The sequence below is a fragment of the Drosophila biarmipes genome, unplaced genomic scaffold (genome assembly GCF_025231255.1).
Source record: "Drosophila biarmipes strain raj3 unplaced genomic scaffold, RU_DBia_V1.1 ptg000015l, whole genome shotgun sequence".
NCBI classification, from domain to species: domain Eukaryota; kingdom Metazoa; phylum Arthropoda; class Insecta; order Diptera; family Drosophilidae; genus Drosophila; species Drosophila biarmipes.
This window is the reverse complement of record NW_026114533.1, coordinates 1,964,311-1,980,656: the sequence shown is the minus strand read 5'-3', so window position 1 is coordinate 1,980,656 and position 16,346 is coordinate 1,964,311. Positions and strand designations below refer to the sequence as shown.

Sequence of the window (16,346 nt, the reverse complement as noted above, 5' to 3'; positions counted from 1 at the left end):
TCTTGTCAGACCCGAAACTGGCATGCTCAGACTTTAGCAGAACTTTCATTCTACAATCAGAATCCAGCGACTACGGCATGGGAGCAATACTGACCCCGGGTCAGCTATACGTAGCGGTGGACGGCTTAATAGCACAGCCATTAGCATTTAATGCTTTATGCTTCGTTTATAAAGAAGACAATGGCGGGAAGTGCTTAAGAATAAATAAATCGTTAAAGACTCTACCGATAGAACATTCGTTGTGACAAGCATGCCCGTAGTGAACAAGTAAAAGAATTCGAAGTTTTTACATACTTATTAAGTTAATAAAATGTAGTCAAACTTTTTTTAACACAAAAAAAAGTAGTTGAACTGCATTTCACAACGAATAATCGATAACTAAAATTATTTATGTGTGTAAATTAATATATGTCAATATATTTAGATATTTAATAATTGTTATGTGGAGCGGAGCTGCCACAGAGAAACAAAGTTGAGTTGAGTTTAATTGTATTTATTACGAGGAGGAACCTCTCGCTCGCTTCATAAAATCAGAACTGAATACAGGAGTATAAACTTAAAGCTAACAAACGGTTTGGCCGTCTGTGCGGATGCTAACAGTCCAATGCTGGGTCAGCAAAGAATCCGATGCATGGTCGCGGACTTATTGTCCGCTTAACTTAGTTAACTACTCCCCCTTCAAGATTTAGGCCGCCCTCGGCCGATCCTATCTCAGCGATTACCTCCCTCAATTTGGCTGCTAATTTCTTTGCGTTAATGACTCCCTGGCAGGTGAGCAAAATACAGATCAGAGCACAGCATACCGCTACTACGTTTAGCGCTACCTGATACGTTTGGGTGTTGTTGCCCTCTTCTCCCACTTTCTGGATGAACCTCAAGTTACGTTCATTGAGGCGATGAAGGTAAGGGAGGTTCAAAATCTCGTGGATGCTGGTTATGTTCAACAAAGGTGAGCTTGCCACTCCCGGATTCCTTATCCGGATGTTGTCGTGGTTGATGAACATGGTTCCGTTAATCACAACACGATCGTTGAATGTTATGAGATACGTGCCACGTAAGGAAACATCCGGACCATTGTCAACTCGAACCTGCGCTAAACAGTCATTAATTATGATAGTGCCTTCATCCACTCGAATGACCGGGTGCAAGTCGCTCGGTTGGGTATCGCAATGCGCAACACCTCCTGCGTGAAGATCTCTGGCGCATGAGCCTCTTACAGATAGCTGACGGAATGTGGCAGCAGGTGTCGCGGTGCAGTTTTCAACTTGATGGACTCTTCCATCACATTCCGCAACGATGTTGTTCTTCATCCGTACGATCACATCATGGTGAGCGACTGGAAAAATGGTGACCTTCCTACATACAAACTTTATTACAGGAAATTTTATTATTAAGTACAAGACATTGGTAGATTGAAGTATTTTTACGGACGCAACGGACAAAATATCCCTAATGGGGATTTTGGTGGGGTCTTCCAGTCAAACTGATTCTAAATCTGCATGGTCTAATATCGACTTTAGCCAATGCAATGGCGAGCATTAAATTTTGCAATTCCATCATTAACATTCTACTACGAGCAAGAAGATTTTCATATAAATGTTCGGTGCTAATTTCTGATTTTTTTGCCCCATTCAGAATTTGGTTAACTGTAACTGAAAAGTCGGTAATGTGCGCCGACGCCAAGGATAGGAAAAGGAGGATGGCAAGACTGAACCTGCGAAATGGAATGGGTACTTTTTACTTTCATTTTTACTCATGCAGAGGCTTCCCACCAACAAAAGGAATGTCTTAAATGATAAATCTTAGGCTCGAAGATGGATCTTATAACTAATGCCAAGTGGCTATAAAGGTTTTGCTTAATAATGAAAAATGAATAAAAATTACGGGAGTTGCCTGAAGATGTTACTTTAGGTTGTCCTTGTGGACCACCCTCCCCTTAATGAGGACCGTGGTCCCCAGGTCCGCATCAACGATTTTTCTTCACATAGTGGAGTTAGCTTGTTGCCAAGTCCTCCACGCTGTCACTTATGCCTTTATCGAAGAATCCTCTTTGTCTGCGAGAATAATTTGATGATAGCCGGATTTTAGATCCAGCGTCGAAAAGTACTTGGCTTTGCCAAGGTTACCAAGTATCATCGAGATATTCGGCATGGGGTACCTGTCGGCAATTGTCCTCTCGTTTAGCTTGCGAAAGTCTATGACCAGTCGCAAATTTCTATTTCCCGCCTCATCAATACCCTTCTTATCTTCGACCCATATCGGGTTATTGTAAGGAGAGGCCGACTTTTGGATTATACCATTTTTAAGCAGATCTTGGATATCCCTATTGACGAAGTCCGCTGCTCCCATGGGGTACGGGTATAGCATAAATTGGATCTTTGCTCTCTGTTCTGATGGTGGCTACCACCAAAGTGTTGTAGGGTAAAGCTTCGTCAGGGTCTGCGAAAGCCTTACACCTCCTTTTGAGCATTTCCAAGAACGCATTTTTTACGAAGGGCGGTGCATCTGAGCAATCCACGTTAGTGAAGTTGACATCAGGGCATTTTTGGAACGAAATATTCTCAACCCCTCATGCCCCTGCCTGTTTTAACAGGTCGTGGCCGATTATCCCATCAAAGGACGACAAGTCTGGTAGTATAAAGAACGTGGCCTTTATGTTAAATATTGAGACGAAGCATTTTTTGTTATCATAGTCCCGCCATGAATTGAGTGGATTGAAAACGGTGAATCCACTGGGCGGACACCTCTTAACACCTTGTGGGGCCGGATAAAGTGTTTGGACGCCCCGGTGTCGATGAGGAACTTCATCTCTATCTTTTCCCCTAAAAAATTGATGGCGTCGGAATCGTAATCGCAACTGACGTCATCGTCGATCGCTCGCGCCGCGCTGGCGGCTGTGCGGTCATAGGACTGTGAGCCACTTTCTACACTTTGCGTGGTATGATGAAGCCTCTGCTGCTCGGATGAAGCAGGTCTTCTATTTTGGGAGGCCTGCGCGTGAGTGGGTGGAATTATTTTCGAAAGGGAGGGATCAACCTCCATAGGTTCCGTCTTAAAGACGTTACTATTGCGGTGCTTATAGGCGTTTTGGTCTGAGTGGACCTGTGCCTTATATTGTTGTTTACTATAATGCGGATTTTTGCCGCTGAGACCTCGGCGTCTGCTTCCTGAGGTGCCCTTCCTGCTGACCCTTTTCCAACCGGCCTACGGTCCTTATCCTCTTGGCTTTTAGCAAAAGTATCCGCAAAGGCATATCTATCATGATTAGATTCGACTTCTTGTGCCAAAGCCAGGGCCGACGGTAAATCTTTTGGCTTTGCTGCGAAAAGTACGTCTGTTAGGTTTCGTCTGAGACCCGATATAAAGACTATCAACGCATCGTCACGGAATTTTTTACACATGATTTTTGCCATACCTGTATCATAGGACATATTTACCTTATTGGTCAGCAAGGTAAGCTTCTTCTCGACCTCGTCATAATACTGCAACAAGTTTAAGCCCTCTTGTCTTAGGGTGCCCAATTCTTGTTCGATGACGTGCGTCGGGCGTTTGTCACTGTAAGTGAAATCAAGGCGACTTATTATCGCATCAAAATTCAGTACAGTGCCGAATGTTGAAAGGACCGCATCGGCGGGGCCCCTGATTTTGCTTCTTATAATTATTACAGCCTGATAATGGCGAGAGCTGCCATTGTGCCGTCTGAATATTTCATAAGCAGCAACGGCCGCTTGTCTCCAAGAGACGTATGCTTCTTGGGCTCCCGAGAGTTCCGGGAGACATTTGACGGCATCTAGAGGCTCATCACAACGGACCTGATCTATAATCTGTATGGCTTCATACACCCTTATTTCTGGAGAGCACATCAATTATTTGCCGTAGCTCTTGTTCCTTACGCTCGTTCTGGGTGGCCTGCTCTGCTAGTGCTTTGCCGACGGCAGTTTCAATGATGGCTTTAAGCTGTTCTGGGTCCATGGCTTTGGCCTTGGGACGTTCTATGATTGCTAAATTTGCAAGCGAAGCTAAAATATCTCTTACCCCCAGATTCCGAATCGCCAAAATAATATTTCCCGCTTCTATAGCAATTGAATGCGTCATTTATGAGTAGTCAGACGGTCAGACTGACACATACGAGCAACAGTTTGCATGGGCAGACCCAATAAAAGGGAACAAAAATAAACTAAGATAAAACGAACCTGTTGCAGGTTTCGTATTACTGCACGAAGGCAGCGAAATAACAACCAAAGAAGGAAATAACAAAACCAAAAAATGTTTACGTTGCATTCAATGATTAAATTAATTTTTACTTGCACTTTTATAGCTGAAATTATTTGAGTTGGATATTCTTTATTTCGATTTCTGACAGTCTTTCCAAAAGAAAACAAAACGTATTGCCCTCTGAAGTGGCGTAAAAAATCACAATGAGAAATTGGTTCAATAATTATTTGTAAGTGTTAAGAAAAAAAGTTGTCCTAATGCAAAATATTAATGAAGTAATTCAATTATCTCGATTAACTGTAATTTGTTTTTTATTTTTGACCACTGCAGATATAAAATCAATGTAACTTAATATTCCACTCACATTATTTTTGCAGTTTTTCCTTCCTTAAAAATTTCCTGCTATATAAAATTTTCGCCGCTGGTCCACCGCCGTTGTCCTTTCCTAAGTTTAGGATTTAGGATTTTACGATTTTTTAGGTAATATTATTTTTTTCTTTTTGTAGGATTTTTACGTTTCACAAAACCCGCTTTCTTTTCTTTTTGGAAGTGGAAAAGAACTACTAGTTGAGCGCCAATTAATATATGTCAATATATTTAGATATTTAATAATTGTTATGTGGAGCGGAGCTGCCACAGAGAAACAAAGTTGAGTTGAGTTTAATTGTATTTATTACGAGGAGAAACCTCTCGCTCGCTTCATAAAATCAGAACTGAATACAGGAGTATAAACTTAAAGCTAACAAACGGTTTTCTCACAGCGGCTACGCAAATATGCTGAGTTGGCCGTCTGTGCGGATGCAAACAGTCCAATGCTGGGTCAGCAAAGAATACGATGCATGATCGCGGACTTATTGTCCCGTTAACTTAGTTAGCTTTTATACACGCAAATTTTGTAAATGAGGGCGTTATGCCAGATAAGATTAAATGCTTGTAATACTACAAGAAATATCTCACTGCAGCAATTACGATGTTCGAATGCAGTATATACGTCAAATATTACTTGGTTGACTTGCTTAATAGTAAAATGACCTATATTTTGTGTTTTGATGTATTGTTATATTTGGGTGAAGTCGGGAGCAATTAAAAGTGCAATCTTTCTGGGGTCTAACGAAAAGGAGGGAATGCAGTCCAGTATGTCGCTCAACCCAATGATTTGTAAGTTGTCTTTCTTTGGGGATAACAAGGCGACATTCCGCCTGTTATGAATCGGTGTCAAGCTATTTAGAGAAATCAATTAATTGTTCTGCGAAGAAAGTTGTATTTGTTTGTAAACTACGTTTATGATTACAAGATGGCATCTATATGATTTACCTAGGGGAATTGGTCTTTTGCAGATATTGCGGAATTCCCTGGCATTCAACATTGAGATTTGCAAAAATACCATAGATTTTTTAGATTGCTTAACAACTGAAGTTGTGAGGAGTTGAATAACTCCACACAAATCCCAGCAGCGGATGGCCGGCCGCTCACCAGGAACGCGGCGAATTTGCGTAGTGGCGGCGCGGCTAAGAGCGATGGGAGAAGGAAGAGAGTTTGGAGATCGAGGACGGAAAACGTGAAGGTTTGGAGAGGAAGAGAGTTTGGAGACAAGAGAATTTGGAGAGTGAGAGAGTTTGGAGAGCAAGAGGGTTCGGAGACCAAGAGAGTTTGGAGACCAACAATGGAGAAGGAGGGAGCGGAGACTTGGCGGGCGGAGCGGGAGTGCCGTGTGCAAAAAGGAGTACCGGGACGCCGCCGGTCTTTGGACGCCGCCGTGAACTTTGGACCGAGAAAGAAGGTGCCACATCTCGGCAGCGGTGTGGCACACAAACATGCCACATGCGTCTCCGGGATCAGCGGGACGGCAGCATCATGCTGGACAACGACGGGAAACAGTGCGTCAATGACAAAAGGGTCAAACAGGTGCCATGGACTTTGGACCCGGTGTGAAGAGTTTCGGCGGGTCGAAAGGTCCCAGAGGCCCTATATAAACCCGCAGGGCATTCAGTCGAAATCATTCAGTCGAGAGCAGTCAGTCAAGAGAGAGTAGTCAGTCGAGAGCATCAGTCGAGTACGATCATCAAGAGTTAAGACAAGCAGTTGAACGAACACCAACCAAGCAAACTACGAGGGAGCCACACCAAGGCGAGTCGTCGGAAGCAGCGCCGTGGGAGCCTACAAGGAGCAAGATTGTTACGTCGAGACGTTGGGGATTAGGATTACTAGGAATCTCCGAGCTGAGACACAGGTGGCTGAGGCCTAAGGAGGCACCACACGGCTAAGTTCTGTTCTTTCCTGCCAACGAAGCAAGCTTCGGACAGGGTGCAGGCCAAGCACATAACATAACTTCTAAGCCTTATCACTAAGTTGTATTCCTTTTATATTAAATTATTGAGCAAGGTCCGATCACTGCGGGTAAAGGTCCAAATTTTAGTGCAGTACCGGTGAATTCCCCAGGCGGGGATATGGTGGGTAGGGGACCGGGGGCACAACCCCCTGGAGCAAGTCTAGGAGTTGGACTGGTGGTGGGCGGTGGTACGCCGGCAAGCAGAGGACTGGCGGCGCCGGCTAATGCGGACGGATTCCACACGCCACTGTCCAATTTACCCGACTGGGCCAACATGGGAGCTGACCCATTCAAAAAAGCAACGTAATGGCGAGATCACCAGAAAAAAGGGCGGAGAGCATCGGCAAGCAGCCTGGCACGCCCCAGTAGTAGAGAAAGGCAGTCCAAAAGCTGCTGATGAAGAGCAAGGGGATGTGCTGAAACAGCTCGAAGGCCAGGGAGCTAATGAAGCTAATGGACGGAAAGCGCTCCATCACAAACCCTATGCGGGACATTGTCGATAAAATTGACTATCTACAGAGAGAAGTTCTGTCGGCTGTGCAAGGCATACTTGAAGAACAGGAAAGAGCGAGCGGCAATAGCAAGCGACCCAGGGGACATGAAACTGGGAAAACGCTAGCCATGCCAGCAAAAAAGGCGATGCATAAGGCGCCGGTAAGCGAAGCTAGCCAAGGGGGAAATAGGGGCAAACATGCTGGGACCGAGAGCACCAGTAAGCCCCAAAAGCCCCCACAGGAGTGAAAAAAAGTAGAGCCGAAGGCGAGGAAGCCCAAGGTACGTCCGCCACGAAATGATGCGATAGTTATCGCAACATCTAATGGAGGGTCCTACGCGGACATCCTTAAAAAGGTAAAGGCAGATCCCCAGCTGGAAGACCTAGATCAAGCTCTACAGGCCGTCAGGCGAATAGCAAAGGGGGAACTGCTAATCCTCCTAAGCAAGGTCTCTAACCCAAAAACCGCAGAGCTTCAGAGCAAAATGAAAGCGGTCCTGGGCAGCAATGTTGACGTCAGAGCGCTGACTGAGACAACGCTGATCGAGGTGAAGGACATCGACGAGACCACGGACAAAACGGATGTCATATGTGCGGTTAAGTCACAGTTTGATGTGGAACTGCCAGAATCTGCGGTGGTAGGACTACGGGCGGCGTACGGGGGCACCCAAACCGCCACACTAAGAGTTATGCCCGACATAGGGAGGCGTCTCATGGAAAAGGGAAAACTCAGGTTGGGATGGACCTGGTGCAGAATCCGGTCAAAGATAACACCCAAAAGGTGTTTTAAGTGTATGGAAATCAACCATATAGCAGGGAACTGCAGATCCCAGGAGGACTGCTCTAAATGCTGCTAGAACTGCGGCGCGAAGAAGCACCAAGCCAGAGGCTGCAAAGCAAAGGCCTGCTGTATGCTCTGCAAGCGCAAAAAGGAGAAGGACTGTGACCACCCAACAATGAGGGGAAAATGTCCGTACTTCAGGAGGGCTTTGCAAGGACTAAGGGGCTAATGAAGATTCTTCAGATCAATCTAAACCACTGCGAGGTTGCCCAATCGTTGCTGGAGCAAAATGTCATAGAGCAAAACGTAGGCATGGCACTCATAAGCGAGCATTATAGAAATAAAAACTCCGGTGAATTACTAGCAAATAGTAGCAAAAAATCGGGAATATGGAGCTGCGGAAACCCAAGGCGCCAGATTAGCAGGAAAAAAAGCGGAAATTGCTTCGCCAGGGCCCATGTGAATGATATAGCTTTCTATAGCTGCTATCTGCCGCCAAGCCTTAGCCTCCCCCAGGCAATAAATGTGCTCGAAGAGATTGCAGAAGACGCCCGGGAAAATCGCCCTTCCGTAATTGCCGGGGACTTCAACGCCTGGGCTACGGAGTGGGGCTCCCCCCGAACAAATGCGAGGGGAAGGGCGCTACTGGAGAGCTTCGCCGCACTTGAGCTAGTACTGCTGAACTCTGGAAGAAAACCGACTTTTTCTGGACTGGCTTCGTGCTCCAGCTGGGAGGTTAGTGACGCCTATATGGATAGTGATCATGCGGCAATAATTTGCACGATTAAGACAAAAAATGGCCCACCACGCGTTCCAAAGACCGTGGTAGGGTACAAAGTAGAAACGCTAGACGTGGAGATGGTGCAGATGTTGTTCGAGGACCTCTCTACAAACGGATCAGCAGACGAGAGGGCAAACCGCATCGCAGATTATGCCCAGTCTTCCTAAAAAGGGTAGTAGAAACACTATTCCCTGAGCAAGAGGGTATGGCGCGTATAGCACAGATCGTAGACACGAGAAGCATTAAGCTCACAAGCCCTGAGGAAGTCCTTGAGGTTCTGAAGACAATAAAGGACGATAAGGCACCGGGACCTGATGGAATCCCGAATAAAGTATTAAAAATAGCCATAAAAGCAAACATCAAACAGTATGTTGACATGTATAATGCATGCCTAACAGAAGGTGTGCTCCCGAGTCGCTGGAAAACTCAGCGGTTGGTACTCATACCAAAGGGGAACAAGCCAGCGGAGGAGCCTTCCTCGTATAGGCCACTCTGTATGCTGGATACGGTGGCCAAAATTCTTGAAAGAATAATCCACTCCCGTCTAGAAGGTGCCCTTGTCGGAACCAACGGCCTGCCTTAAAATACTTGGGGGTCATGATCGACCACCGGCTTTCTTTCAAAGAGCATCTAGCGTACGCTAGTGGCAAGGCAGGCAGAACAGCGGCAGCAATTTCGCGAATTATGGCGAACACTCGTGGACCGAGGCAACCAGGACGTAGAGCCCGAGCCACAAAAAATGGGAGTTTTCTGCAGGAGGGTGATTCCGTACAGAGACTGTGTGCCCTGAGGGTTTGCTGTGCGTTCCGCACGGTCTCCCATGACGCGGCACTAATTGTTTCAGGAGTAATACCGATGGACCTGCTAGCAGTGGAGTCAGCGGGTATTTGTGCAGGTAGCACAGGGGTCGAAACTGTCGAATCCCTACGAAAAAGGTGCAGATAACTCACCTTTGCAAAGTGGCACGAGAGGGGGGCAAATAGCAGCAAAGGACGATGGACGCATAAGCTTATCCCAGAACTGCAGAGATGGCTGGGAAGGAAGCATGGACATGTGGACTTTTACTTAACGCAACTGCTGGCAGGACATGGATGTTTTAACTACTAATTGAATAGGTTTAAGCATGAACGTTATCCACACTGCCCACTCTGCGAGTCGGATAATGAAGACGCAGAGCACGTATTATTTGTTTGTCCGAGATTTGAAAATGAACGTCGAGATCTGAGCATAAGGGTTGGCAAGACGCCAGCCGTTTGTAACCTGGTGGAAATTATGCTTGAATCAGAAGTAACATGGCCACAATAGTTCTTAAAAAACTGCGCATCGCAGAAAGGCTGCGAAATTCCAATAGGATAGTATCCTAGAGAGCCCTTAGGGCTTGAGCGTCGACAACTTGCAACGGGAGGCTCGCAGGAGGGACTCAAGCCAGGACAGGAAGACAACGGTGCTGAACTCTAGACACAGCCAGGTAGATTATGCAAGGGTCGCTAAACAAGTCCGCGAGTGGTCATTCAGGGGCGGAGAAACCGTTCGAGTTCCTGGAACAAGTTGAATGGTCCGCCAACACCTACGGCTTAGACCTAGACATGATCCCCCGAGAAATGCCGGAGTTGCTGAAAGGAAGGGCGTTGAAGTGGTTTATCGCCAACAATAAACAATGGAAAACCTGGGCGGAGTTCATTGAAAGCTTCCACCTTTACTTTCTGCCGAGAGATTTCTTTACAAGGCTGTCGGCTAGAAGGTGCCCTTGTCGGAACCAACGGCCTCTCTGAGATGCAGTATGGTTTTCGAAAGGGACTATCTCCAATCGATGCCGTTGGTAAACTGTGTGAGATCGCAGACAAAGCCATTGAGAAAAAAAGGTGGTTGTACGGCACTAAGCAATATTGCATAGCGGCAACATTGGATGTTAAAAACGCATTCAACTCCGCTAGCTGGCATCACACACTAAATGCACTAAGCAAACTTAATGTCCCAGTGTACATACAGCGAGTAATAGCGAGCTACTTCATAGGCCGCCTGCTCCTGTACGAAACAGAATCTGGGCAATCGACTCACAGGGTCACCGGGGGAGTCCCCCAAGGATCAGTCCTAGGCCCTTTGTTGTGGAATGTCCTGTACGACGAGATCCTTAGGATTACAATGCCCGAAGGGGCACGACTCATTGGTTTCGCGGATGACGTAGCCATAGTAGTTACGGCCAAGAAACTCTCAGACGCGGAGAGAATCTGCAATGAAGCTGGGAAACGAGCAAGCGCATGGCTCGACTCTAAGGGTCTCGCCTTGACAGCTCATAAGACCGAAGCAGTCCTGATAAGTAGCAGGCAGAAAGTGGAAACGGTCACTATTAAAATTGGAGAAGCCACCATAAAATCTCGCCCAAGCTTAAAATACTTGGGGGTCATGATCGACCACCGGCTTTCTTTCAAAGAGCATCTAGCGTACGCTAGTGGCAAGGCAGGCAGAACCGCGGCAGCAATTTCGCGTATTATGGCGAACACTCGTGGACCGAGGCAACCAGGACGTTGATTACTGGTTACCGTTGTCACATCGACGCTGATGTACGCTGCTCCCATATGGGCCCGAGCCACAAAAAATGGGAGTTTTCTGCAGGAGGGTGATTCCGTACAGAGACTGTGTGCCCTGAGGGTTTGCTGTGCGTTCCGCACGGTCTCCCATGACGCGGCACTAATTGTTTCAGGAGTAATACCGATGGACCTGCTAGCAGTGGAGTCAGCGGGTATCTGCGCAGGTAGCACAGGGGTCGAAACTGTCGAATCCCTACGAAAAAGGTGCAGACAACTCACCATTGCAAAGTGGCACGAGAGGGGGCAAATAGAAGCAAAGGACGATGGACGCATAAGCTTATCCCAGAACTGCAGAGATGGCTGGGAAGGAAGCATGGACATGTGGACTTTTACATAACGCAACTGCTGACAGGACATGGATGTTTTAACTACTACTTGAATAGGTTTAAGAATGAACGTTATCCACACTGCCCACTCTGCGAGTCGGATAATGAAGACGCAGAGCACGTATTATTTGTCTGTCCGAGATTTGAAAATGAACGTCGAGATCTGAGCATAAGGGTTGGGAAGACGCCAGCCGTTTGTAACCTGGTGGAAATTATGCTTGAATCAGAAGTCACATGGCCACGATAGTTCTTAGAAAACTGCGCATCGCAGAAAGGCTGCGAAATTCCAATAGGATAGTATCCTAGAGAGCCCTTAGGGCATTCCCCCCCCCCCCCCCGGCGAAGTAATACCTAACGGCAGTACCGCCGGGGAAGCGGGGAGGGGGTGGAGTTTTTACTGGGTTAGAGTCCTAGACTTCGGTAAGCTAGCACAGCTCCGAGTTGGCTTTCGATGCTTTAAACCACCACTAACAAAAAAAAAAAACCCTGGACGGCAGATTAGAGGACGTGAGGAGGACATTGTCGGAGTATTACTCCGAGACAGAGAACGACCCACAACTTGCTGACATCTGGGCTGAGTTGGAAGCCATGTATTGCGACAGAACCGGCCCGAGTATCACGCTAACTAACGCTGAAGGGGATAACCTAGTAGCAAGCTTGAGCGTCGACAACTTGCAACGGGAGGCTCACAGGAGGGACTCAAGCCAGGATTATGAAAGGGTCGCTAAACAAGTCCGCGAGTGGTCATTCAGGTTTGACGGGGCGGAGAAACCGTTCGAGTTCCTGGAACAAGTTGAATGGTCCGCCAACACCTACGGCTTAGACCTAGACATGATCCCCCGAGAAATGCCGGAGTTGCTGAAAGGAAGGGCGTTGAAGTGGTTTATCGCCAACAATAAACAATGGAAAACCTGGGCGGAGTTCATTGAAAGCTTCCATCTTTACTTTCTGCCGAGAGATTTCTTTACAAGGCTGTCGGCTAGAAGGTGCCCTTGTCGGAACCAACGGCCTCTCTGAGATGCAGTATGGTTTTCGAAAGGGACTATCTCCAATCGATGCCGTTGGTAAACTGTGTGAGATCGCAGACAAAGCCATTGAGAAAAAAAGGTGGTTGTACGGCACTAAGCAATATTGCATAGCGGCAACATTGGATGTTAAAAACGCATTCAACTCCGCTAGCTGGCATCACACACTAAATGCACTAAGCAAACTTAATGTCCCAGTGTACATACAGCGAGTAATAGCGAGCTACTTCATAGGCCGCCTGCTCCTGTACGAAACAGAATCTGGGCAATCGACTCACAGGGTCACCGGGGGAGTCCCCCAAGGATCAGTCCTAGGCCCTTTGTTGTGGAATGTCCTGTACGACGAGATCCTTAGGATTACAATGCCCGAAGGGGCACGACTCATTGGTTTCGCGGATGACGTAGCCATAGTAGTTACGGCCAAGAAACTCTCAGACGCGGAGAGAATCTGCAATGAAGCTGGGAAACGAGCAAGCGCATGGCTCGACTCTAAGGGTCTCGCCTTGACAGCTCATAAGACCGAAGCAGTCCTGATAAGTAGCAGGCAGAAAGTGGAAACGGTCACTATTAAAATTGGAGAAGCCACCATAAAATCTCGCCCAAGCTTAAAATACTTGGGGGTCATGATCGACCACCGGCTTTCTTTCAAAGAGCATCTAGCGTACGCTAGTGGCAAGGCAGGCAGAACCGCGGCAGCAATTTCGCGTATTATGGCGAACACTCGTGGACCGAGGCAACCAGGACGTTGATTACTGGTTACCGTTGTCACATCGACGCTGATGTACGCTGCTCCCATATGGGCCCGAGCCACAAAAAATGGGAGTTTTCTGCAGGAGGGTGATTCCGTACAGAGACTGTGTGCCCTGAGGGTTTGCTGTGCGTTCCGCACGGTCTCCCATGACGCGGCACTAATTGTTTCAGGAGTAATACCGATGGACCTGCTAGCAGTGGAGTCAGCGGGTATCTGCGCAGGTAGCACAGGGGTCGAAACTGTCGAATCCCTACGAAAAAGGTGCAGACAACTCACCATTGCAAAGTGGCACGAGAGGGGGCAAATAGAAGCAAAGGACGATGGACGCATAAGCTTATCCCAGAACTGCAGAGATGGCTGGGAAGGAAGCATGGACATGTGGACTTTTACATAACGCAACTGCTGACAGGACATGGATGTTTTAACTACTACTTGAATAGGTTTAAGAATGAACGTTATCCACACTGCCCACTCTGCGAGTCGGATAATGAAGACGCAGAGCACGTATTATTTGTCTGTCCGAGATTTGAAAATGAACGTCGAGATCTGAGCATAAGGGTTGGGAAGACGCCAGCCGTTTGTAACCTGGTGGAAATTATGCTTGAATCAGAAGTCACATGGCCACGATAGTTCTTAGAAAACTGCGCATCGCAGAAAGGCTGCGAAATTCCAATAGGATAGTATCCTAGAGAGCCCTTAGGGCTTGAGCGTCGACAACTTGCAACGGGAGGCTCGCAGGAGGGACTCAAGCCAGGACAGGAAGACAACGGTGCTGAACTCTAGACACAGCCAGGTAGATTATGCAAGGGTCGCTAAACAAGTCCGCGAGTGGTCATTCAGGGGCGGAGAAACCGTTCGAGTTCCTGGAACAAGTTGAATGGTCCGCCAACACCTACGGCTTAGACCTAGACATGATCCCCCGAGCAATGCCGGAGTTGCTGAAAGGAAGGGCGTTGAAGTGGTTTATCGCCAACAATAAACAATGGAAAACCTGGGCGGAGTTCATTGAGAGCTTCCATCTTTACTTTCTGCCGAGAGATTTCTTTACAAGGCTGTCGGATCAGGTCAGGCAACGAAAGAAGGGTTTCAGTGAGTCATTTAAAGACTATATGATCGAGATGCAGACGATGTCGAGGCCACTAAACTATTCTGCGAGAGACACCTTAAAGATCATAAAAGAGAACTGCACCCCAAGCCTAAGGATCTTCCTAAGGGCGTACAAAGTGCCGGACCTGGACACGTTGATGCTATTAGCCGATAAATACGAAGAACTGGAAAAGGAGCGGGAAGCGTTCGCCCAAGAAAACAAGTTCTCAAAGGCAAAGTCGTCACCACCAACGCAGGTCACGTGCAGAAGATGCGAGGAGACAGATAGCCAGGAGACACGAAGAAATTACATATTTTTAACCGCCGCAACGAGTCCCACGACAGCAGGCAACAGGAGCACCACGAGAAGGCCAATGGACGCCACCACAGCAGCAACAGATACAACCAGCGAACACGGTGTGGAAACCGCCAAACACAACACAGAGGCCGCGGGGAACGACACACATTGTAGAACCCTATGAGGCCTGCCGAAGGTGCGGCGGCCACGGGCCCTGGGCACGAGGATGTCGACTCCAACGCCTGTTGTTCTTCTGGGTAGGCGGGAGAGTATGTGTCAGGAGCGTCGAGTGCTGCCAGCAGGCGGGAAATGCCCAGCGACCTCAGCCGCAGAGAGGCGAGCGGGGGTCGCAAGATGATACCTCTCCAAACTAACGGGCAAGCTAATCGAGGAGGAGCAGCAGTTGTCCGCAGTGGTGACAATTGGGGGAGGCACGTACCACGGTCGACACCGAGGCAACAGCGAGCTTTATAAGCAAGGAACTGCGGACAACCTGGCAAGTTAGGTTGGCAGACGAAAGGTGCGGCGGAATCGATGAACAGCTGGAGGTGGAGATCGCATTCGGGAACAAGCGACTAACCATGAACCTGTTGATACTACCAGGGGTAGTGGATTCATTGGTGTTAGGATGGAACTTTCTAACTCAAGTCGGAACCGAGATAAGGTGCGCTGGACACGAGATGAGAATACCGGCCAGGAACCGCCACAATGGGTGGCTCGAGGAGAGGCTATCGGTAGCAGTCGTACAACAAGAAGCAGAGTATGACGACACAGCGAAGTTTCTGGAGGCGGAGCTAGCCAGTTTCAAAACCATGACAGGAACGTCGAACATGGCAGAGAATCAAATAACGATGAAGGACGACAAACCAATAAAACAGCGATACTACCCGAAGAATCCGAAAGTTCAAGGGGAGATCAATGCGAAGTTGGACGAGCTACTCCAAATGGGATGCATAGAGCACTCAACCAGCCCATACAGCTCTCCCATCGTGATGGTTAGGAAGAAGACGGGCAAGTCGAATTCAGACAGATCAACGCCAAATCAATTAAGGATGCCTACCCGATGCCTCGAATAAATTATATCCTCGACTAGCTGAGAGGTGCATGGTACATAAGCAGCTTGGACTTGAAGGATGGCTAGTGGCAAATCCCGCTGAAAGGAAGCAGCCGGCAGTACACTGCATTTAAAGTGCCGGGAAAGGGCTTATTCCAGTGGAGAGTAATGCTGTTTGGACTCCATTCGGCATCTGCGACCTTCCAGCGGGTGTTAGACCGGGTAATTGGTCCCGAGATGTCGCCGCACGCATTTGCGTACCAGGACGATATCATAGTGATCGGACGCACACTAGAAGAGCACAAGGCAAACTTGAAAGAGGTATTCCGGCGACTGAAAGACGCTAATCTGAGATTAAAACCGGAAAAATGCCAATTTTTCAAGAAGGAGCTGTTGTATTTGGGTCATAGAGTGACGAGCGACGGGATAGGCATAGATCCGGAAAAGGTAGCAGGCATCGCCGAATTAGAGCCGCCGTCAACAGTTAGAGAGCTCCGACAGTACCTGGGAGTAGCATCATGGTATCGGCGATTTGTACCTGACTTCGCAAAAATAGTCAAACCGCTCAACGATCTGCTGCGCAAGGGCAACAAGTGGGTGTGGACACAGGAACATCAGT

General features: G+C 47.8%; 1 pseudogene; it reads right to left on the bottom strand.

Annotated features, from left to right (window-relative positions):
• Positions 1-3,834: 3,834 nt before the first annotated feature.
• LOC122817912 (prominin-like protein) overlaps positions 3,835-16,346 on the bottom strand; it is a 41,667-nt pseudogene continuing 29,155 nt past the window's right edge.